At 38.2% G+C, this 8516-nt stretch overlaps 1 long non-coding RNA gene across 1 annotated transcript; it reads right to left on the minus strand.

Annotated features, from left to right (window-relative positions):
* Positions 1-218: 218 nt before the first annotated feature.
* LOC118165300 lies at positions 219-3092 on the minus strand. Its single transcript, XR_004749974.1, has 3 exons — positions 3013-3092; positions 2686-2813; positions 219-2411 (listed from the first exon to the last, which is right to left on the minus strand). It is a non-coding gene; the product is annotated as an uncharacterized LOC118165300 (long non-coding RNA).
* Between the last annotated feature and the right edge of the window lie 5424 nt (positions 3093-8516).

The following is an 8516-nucleotide window of genomic DNA, read 5'->3' on the forward strand; positions in this document are numbered from 1 at the left end:
AGTCCAAGACGAGCATATGAAAGTGTTTGGTAAATGATGTGAAATGGAGACACTTGAAGCACAATGTGTTAGACTTAACTGACTTGCAGGAGCCTCTGGGTCCTACTGGCTCTGTAACCACCTGTCCAAAACCAGACTGACTGCTGCAGATGAGCAATGTTAAGCAGAAATCAACATACCCATTTTGGCACCAAATACAATTTGCCAATGTAGTACCCTCCTTTGCAAAAACTACAAAAACAGTATGAGATGATGAAAGGGAAAGGAAGAGGTTTAAATAAGCAACATTTCATGGAACACTGGAAATTTTAATTTTGCCTATAGCATCATAACTACTTCAGCAAAATTTTACATAAGAGAACAGCTGTGTTAACTATGCCTCATAAATTAAAATGGTACCTCATTAGCTCCATTGACTCTTTCTAAATTCTTTTTCCCCTTCAACTTTGCATTACCACCATAAGATGATACTTTTGCAATGTCAGAATGAAACAGAATGCCAGTAAAAGCCTAACAGAGACATTGCCAAGACTAGCAAAGTTCAATGAATCCTGAAGCTTTTTCTGATCTAATTCCAGCTTATAAATGGTCAAGGCTTTGCAAATTTTATGGGCCATCTGCAGGACCGAGACAATTTATGTCCTCAGTATTACATCAGATCTTTAATCCCTATTTTCATGAAAAAAAAAACAACAAACCTTTTTTTTTTTTTTTTTGCATAGCAAAACTCTTATTTTCTTATACCCAATTCCATAAATATACAATAAAAACCGATGTCTTTTCACACTTTTTAATATGTGGTGTTCCATGGTTCTGCAATGCATTTAGGCATTTTTAATCTTCTCTCTTCTGCCTTTTCCTATCTCCTTTCAAACTCAGCAGAGGAGCAGTGAATAAGGTCTTTTCAGGGTACAGTGAGAAGCGACCTGAACCTTTATCCAAACCACAAGCCAAAATGCTTGTGGTTTGACAAAGTTTGGTTAACATTTTTTTCAGGTTTTGCCTCGCATTGGAAGTAAAAGTGACAAAAACTCTACTGAGAGAGGTTCGTTTTTATGAGATTCCTTTTCTGATTTTGCACAGGTGTAAGTTTCAGATCATCTGGATATCCCCTTGCAACTAAGTGTTTGTGTAACAGGAAAAATAAAACAGGACACATCTTGTTTCTCTTGCATTTTTAAGTACCCCCGAAGGAGTCAAATTAATCAGTTATAAAGTATACACTAACACAGTTTGTATGCATCACTCAGTACACGCTCGTACTTTAAATTCTCAAATTCCTCCTCAACAGAGCAGTAGTGATAATTGTCATGTGCTCTACTCCGTAGTCAGAATGGAGTTTATATTTTAATTTTCTAGGCATGTCCCCTATTTTCCCACTGAATAATCTATTTTGATGACTTGCTTTTGATTTTAATCCCAATAATTTTGATTAAAGGAATTAGAAAAATTAGAAAAAAAGGCAGTAGAAAAATATCCAGAGAAGCATAGCTAAGCTAAACAAGATGGTATTTCTTGGCATAAGGGTGCCACCTATTGTCATTACAATTGATGTCAGAAAAATGTTGAACAGACGTCTTTGGAAAGCACAGCCCTATTCATTCCTTCTTTAGATCGCTTTATGCCTTTTATATGATTCAGCTTTGGCAAGATTATGTTTCTGTGTAACATTCATTGCTCCTTCCACTGTGTCGCAATTCTGCAGAGCATGATGATTACCACTGTGACTGATGGTGCCATCACAGTTATCCTTTTAGACGAGACTTTTCTAAGTTTGTCTGCTATACCTGTTCCTAGGATAACAAATCAGGTCCCAAAAGTGCCCGTATACAATGATATCAATGCAAACACATTACATGTATTTGTCTAAGAACATAAACATAAAATTGGCAGGTTTTTCAGTATAAACACATGCATTTGATAAAAATATATCTAACAGTTCCCAATTTTCATGATTTCTGAAATTTTAAAAATTTAAACTGGTTTAGTATCTAAATTCTACTTGGGACCTAATTTGCTGAGGATTGAGGGAAGCAGAGAGAATGGCTAAATAATAGTAGTTCTTAACCTTGCAAATAACACCACTATATCACTGCTGAATTTGAAGTGCTTCCCAACAGTATTCTCCTGTTTCTCTGACCAGCTCCGTGTGCAAATTTGGTAACCTTGTGAAGCACAGTTTTCAGCTACAAAAGTACTGATGGCATCCTTGTGTGCTGACCTAGTAACAACAAAATATACCAGCTCTGCTTTAGCCCTTTGCTTCAAACTTGAAGATTAGGTTTCAGTGGAATTCCAGCAGCTCAAAACACTAAACTTTTGACTATTTTCAATTTTCATAGTGTATAACTTAGGTCAGGTTTGCTTGAAACTTTTCCTGGGATGCAGAATGAAGCATTTTATTTCTTTTCCTGAACAAAATACTATGACCATTCACCCATTTGCTTCTATAACCCAACTCAAAAAGTATAAAAATGCAAAATAAAAGATATACTTGTGTTCTTGAAGCTACCAGGAATACAAAAACAATTAACTGGGAGACAAGACATGTATAAAAATAATCTGTGGCTCATTAATATGGGAACTGCTAATAACTACATAGAGAAGCTAAAAGGTGTATAAATGAGTGTACTTTTATTTAAAAAGAAGTGCAACCTCTAGTACTTATTTTTTGTGGACACTCACCTTTATACAGTAGTCTTCAATAATGGATAACAAGTGTTGAACAGTCAGACCATGCAGCTGCTGCCAAGACCACAGAAACATCTATTTCCAGGCCTACTGTTTTGGGGGGTTTCTATGTTGACAAAACACTGGCAGAACAAACACAGTACTGTGACAGATTATTATCTATGTTTTTGTTGTTGTTCTGCACGTTCTGTAGAGGTATCAGGATACAGATGAATACCTGTCTCAGAGCATTTATTTGATTTGGTATTGATTTATGCTAGATTTGAACTTTCAGTTTAAAGCTTTTTTTAATTTTTTTTTGCCATCCCAAAGAAAACTCACCAAATCCGAAGTGATGCAGGACTGTCTTTCCCTGAGCATACAGGTAGAGAGAAACAGGCCATCAAAAGTAGAATCAACCTGGAAAATACAAATGCCGCAAATGCTGTTAACCTGCTTGTTGAAGATTATTTGAGCAGACACAACCCTCAAAGCCCATGGCTGAGTCTGAAAAGTTGAAGCTGTGACTAGTGTCATCACTTTCTCCCTTCAAACCAAAATCCCAAAGGCCAGCATGACTTTGGTTCTTGTCTTCCAGACATAGTTACTCTAAAATTAATATGGTCATTTCAGCTTCACATCCACTGTTCTGAGAAAAAATGTCTTATTCTTCATGGATAATGGTAGCAAGAGAAAGGGGAAAATGCTATTATAATTTGGCCACTATTTGTAAAAATGTTTTTGTTTTGTTTTTAACCTTTTTTTTTTTTTTCTCATTAAAAAGGGGGAAAAAGAAGTAAAGAGAAAAAAGAAGACCACAGAAATTCATTCATTCCAGGTACTTGCTATCTACAGTTAGGGACTTAGAGATGCCTAAGTTTGGAGCATCCTATGCCTCTGTAGTCAGCTAGAGGACAGACATCTACAGTCTGAGAGTCTTTGCAGCCACCTCCCAACAAATAAAACGGAAAATTAAAATAACTAGATTGAGAACTTTCTGTCTTGGTTCCTGCCAACAGATAAGCTCTATGCATTCCCTAAGGAGTCATATAAATATGTATATATATATATGTGTATGTATTTAAGCCTTGAATAGAAATAAGAGGTTGTCTCTGACACTAAGTCTTTGGAGTGGTTTCTAGGTAAAAAACAAAGGGTATAAAATTCTGGGCCTTGTCTCTCAGCACTTTACAAGAAGTCTGTATCCACAGAACTATTTTCAAGCCATCCTTTCACAGGGACTAGAGTAGCTGTAGTAGAACGCACCAAGTGACCTAGGACTGACTGATTTGTTGACAGGCCTTACATCTTTTCAGGAGGACTCCCAGCAGGTGTCTCAGGTGGAGGTGGAGGGAAAAGGCTGGCAGCCTCAGCCTTAAGGTGAGTATAAAGGATGTGGAAACAGATCGGCTGCCTAGAGATCCATATGGCTTCAACAGCTGCTGAAAACTCAGCTTTCTCCTTCATTCTCTGTCCTGACAAATAATTGAAGTTTCCAGAGAGGCTGATAGAAAAGCAGATACCTCCCATTTACACCACTAAGCTCCTCTAGGTTACAACAGATGCCTCCAGAAGCAGACAGGTATAATCATAGCATAGAACAATAGGAAAAAGTATATTCAACAAAGATATTCACACAGGCCCAGTCTTCACACCTTTTGTACAAAGGTCCCTAGTTTATATACTAGCATTCTGCATTTATGTTTTAAAATCAGTAAAGATATATCAGCACAATAATCAAAATTATTTATATATACAATTATCATGGTGTAACTGAACACCCTTGCTGAACTAGAGTTATATTACTGAAACTTGAAGGGTATGTGCAAAGAACACCCTAAAGCTGGCCTCAGTGGTAAAGTTATATATAAGTCTCAACACCACAAGGCACTTGCTAAGGTGGACCGGGAATGCTTTAAAATCTTTACTTTGGACACTTCACCTCTGTAGCACACTCATCTACTTTACACTCACCACCCAGAAAACCACACATCCTTTCAACAAAATTAAATATTCTCAGGCTTATAATTAACAAAAACACTGAGGGCAGAAGAAAAAAAAACACACAAAACACACACAAAAAATAAATCTAGCCAGTAGTGCTTGGTTAGAGCTTCATATTTATTTGGCATTGCCTTTGTTGGCAGTTAAATGCGAGTTATGGTCAGGTAGTGTCAGGGTGTTTTCCTTTATCAATTCTGCCAGCTCTTTCTTTCCCCTCTTTTCCCCACTCCAAATCCCATTTTTCTCTTACAGAGAGGGAAAAAAAACAGAAAAAAAAAAAAAAAAAAAAAAAAACATCAAGAATGCAAACATGGATTCTGAGTCTCACACAACTTTTCCATCCCTTGAAATTCAACATGCACTTGTATATGCCTGGGTTTCCATTTGCACGTCTTGGCAAAGGAGAGCTTGGAGCTGGCTAGTGAAAAATCTATCCTTTGCTGTGTTTTGCTCACATAGTTGCCTTAAAAAGCCAAAAATCCCTATCTGATGTACAAAGGGAACACTCAGTGGCTTAGTAGCCTGCCTTCTCCATTGACTTTCACAGTACATACTGCCTTGAGTCAAAGCATGCACATCAATTCCCCTCCTTGTATAGTCTTTCTGCTCCACTGACACTGCAGCGTGATAGACACTGTCCACACCAAAATGAACAAACATGAAACAACACCAGAAAGATGCTTCTGTCCGGTATTTCTAACTACAGAGAGGAGAAGAAAGGTCTTATTCTTGCCCTAATTCCTGACAGGAAATATGACCACAAGGATTCTGAAAATATGATCACAGCTTGTCTCTAATATCAATGTCACCCGAGAGCTGAAAGCTACCTGGCCAAAGACCTTTTACAACTAAACAGACAGAAATAGTTGTAAAAATTAAAAATTGTAATAATAATCAATGGACCTGCTTGGTATGTGAGTGAAAGAAATTAATAAAAAGAAAGAGAAAGAGCCATCTATAGCTAGCTTCTTTCTGCATGTGCGTATGCAACAGTCGTACTCCATGCTCCTTCTGCGTTTGTACTCAGAAATCTGGCACAAGAGGAGTGCTCAAGTCCACTTTGCTGGACTTGCTCCATGTCTTGGGAACAAGAACATGGCCTGCATACGTCTTTCAGGCAAGAAGCATGACCGGGAAAGGAGCCAATGGATACTTCAATACAGATGACCATGGGACAGAACATACATGCCCTGTGGGACTTGCGACACTAGCTGATCCTCCTACTGACTATCAGCACAAAGAAGCCGAATACTGTCATAATATTCTTCATTCGTACAGGTCAAGTTTTACCCTTCACAGCCTGGCACTATGTTCTGGGAGAAAGGCATGGAGGAGGAGCTACGTGCCAGAATACGTCCTCATTTCAGTACAGTCTTTGTTGGTAGTGTTCAGTGAACTTTGGGATACCCTCCAAAGCTACTGAAGATAAAAGCAACCTTTCTTTTGACATGCCCAGGTATTCATTTGGGCTCTAAATTCACATTACATCAAATAAAAACATACACACTAGGTCTGATTTCTGCTGCTCCCAAAGTCAGTTATTAAAGTGGATTAAACTGGAGGTAGAGGAGCCCCACTTGGCAAAATCCCCTCTGTTTCTCATTAGGTACACTGCAACCTTGCAAGACATTACAAATTTGCTTCACATAAACAGTGAATAATCTGCTTAGTGGTAATAGCAGGAAATGCAAATACTCCCTTAGCCAAAGGTGGACTAATACTACACTGGCAAACCCACACTCCCCACCTTAGTTTGGGAACGGTTAAAACAGTATAAAAGTGTAACACCAGTGGATAAAGCCTGTAGCACACTGTACAGCCAAGAAGTAATATTTGAATTCATGTGGGGAAACATTTTTGTGTGTTGCAGAGACCAAAACTCGGCCTTGAAGCCCCATGGGAGAGCTGATCTGGAAACGCTGTATAATTCTGTCTTAGTTTCCTCATGGAGCTGGAGTACAAACAGGTGACGTATTGTGTTCTCTGGACTTCTCTTTGGAAAACTGGCCTCTAAACCACAAACATTTGTACACAGTCTCACCCTCTCACCAGGGCCATCATCTGTTTAAAAAAAAAAAAAAAAAAGTGCAGGAAATTCAGTGTGACAAGAGGATTGCCACACTCATTATTTTTGCTACTTATTCTGATTGATACTGGGTGGGCTACTTCTAAAAAAAAAAAAAAAGAAGAAAGAAAAAGACAAAAATCCCCACTTTCTGGAACCTTGGGAATTTGGGTGCTCCTTTTCTTTTAGATTTTAATCCACAGAATTACAGAGGAAAAAAATGCACTCTAGGTTATTTTTAAACAGAAGTAACTTATTTTAAAACTGTCTTTCCTTTTAAGTCTTGGTCATTATATTGTAAGCATTTATTGTGTGTGATTTAAGAACCATTACAAAGAATAAGATTGTAGATCCCTCCCCTCTATATTCCATAGGTTACGATCCACGCCATTTGAATTATCCAGTTCACACATTATTTATCATGTAATACTTTTCCTTTCCTGGAAAGAACTTCCATTTCTTTATCTGTGAAACTCTTTTGTTTATTTTGAATGAGACAATGAACTACTTTTAAAGACAAACATAATTCTCCTAGGGAATTCCCTGTTTGCTGGAGTATTTCCTACGCTTCCACCAGCCAATTCCAACTGAGTTTCATATATAGTTGCATTACGAAGAACTATGGATGCAATTGAAGTTATAGGAGCACTTTCAGTCCTGATTGACAGACTGCCCAGTTTCCACCTGGTTTTGTTTTCCCATGAGCATCTATCTGCCTTATGTGAACTACAAGCCATACACAGTAAGAACATTTGTTTAAAATAGAAAAATTATCTACAGATATTTAACATCCCCTGTGCTCAGCAAACAAAATAACTCCATGCCAGCAGTCTGGCATCCCCCTGCATTTTGCAGTTTGTATGAAGCACGTTGCATCCCTCTCCAGAAAGTACCGAACTGATGACCTCCTCTGTTCATTCCTGCCAAGTAGTAGTTGGCAAGTGAGGAACACACTTCAGAGAGCAATGCCTTTTACTGATGACATCTTTACCCGTACAGCTACATTTTTGTTAATTTAATTTACCAAAACAAATTGATACTGGAACAAGAGCATCAGTTTGCATGTTTCAGCATAACATCATAGGAAAGGGGAACCTGCACATACAGATCCAAGCAATATTAGAAACCACAGCTGAATCTGGAGGCTCACATCATTTGCAAATCTTGTAGGCAGATCACAGCATTAAAACAAACAAACAAACAAACAAACAAAAAAAAGGCAAAACATTTCACTGTATGAGTTAATTTTTTTGATGTACTATAACCATTTTTTAAACCTCAGAAACAGAATCCCAGACTGCATGCAAAGGTAGATGATATGAGCCTCAGCCTACGCAAGCCTACCTAACCCTGCTGTGCAATGTACTGACTCAAGTCAAGCTTGAGATACCAGGAGCTGCAATAGTCTCTCCATCTCATGCAGCATAGACAAAGCTTCATTGAGCAAACAGCTTCAGATGCTTTACGTCTTCCCTGTTCCAAAAGTGTTCCTTTGGGTCCCTTCACTAGGGATTACTGACTTCTCCAACAGCTGCAAACAGGAATCCTTGTCTACATCTCTTGCTTCTTTCTTAGGTAGGCGGTGTGAGCTACAGGTGATCTAGCCAGGTTTCACGGCTGTATAACTCCTTCAGACTGACTGGATTAAAAACAACCCAACGTGTATGTAAAAGTCCTATTTTCACCTGCTCACGCTAGTTTTATTTAACAAGTTCTCCCACTTACTGAAAGCCTCACTATAATTGATTTGCTTTTTTCCCTACAAATCCTCTGGCAT

The sequence above is a fragment of the Oxyura jamaicensis genome, chromosome 3, assembly GCF_011077185.1.
Source record: "Oxyura jamaicensis isolate SHBP4307 breed ruddy duck chromosome 3, BPBGC_Ojam_1.0, whole genome shotgun sequence".
In the NCBI taxonomy this organism is placed as follows: Eukaryota; Metazoa; Chordata; class Aves; order Anseriformes; family Anatidae; genus Oxyura; species Oxyura jamaicensis.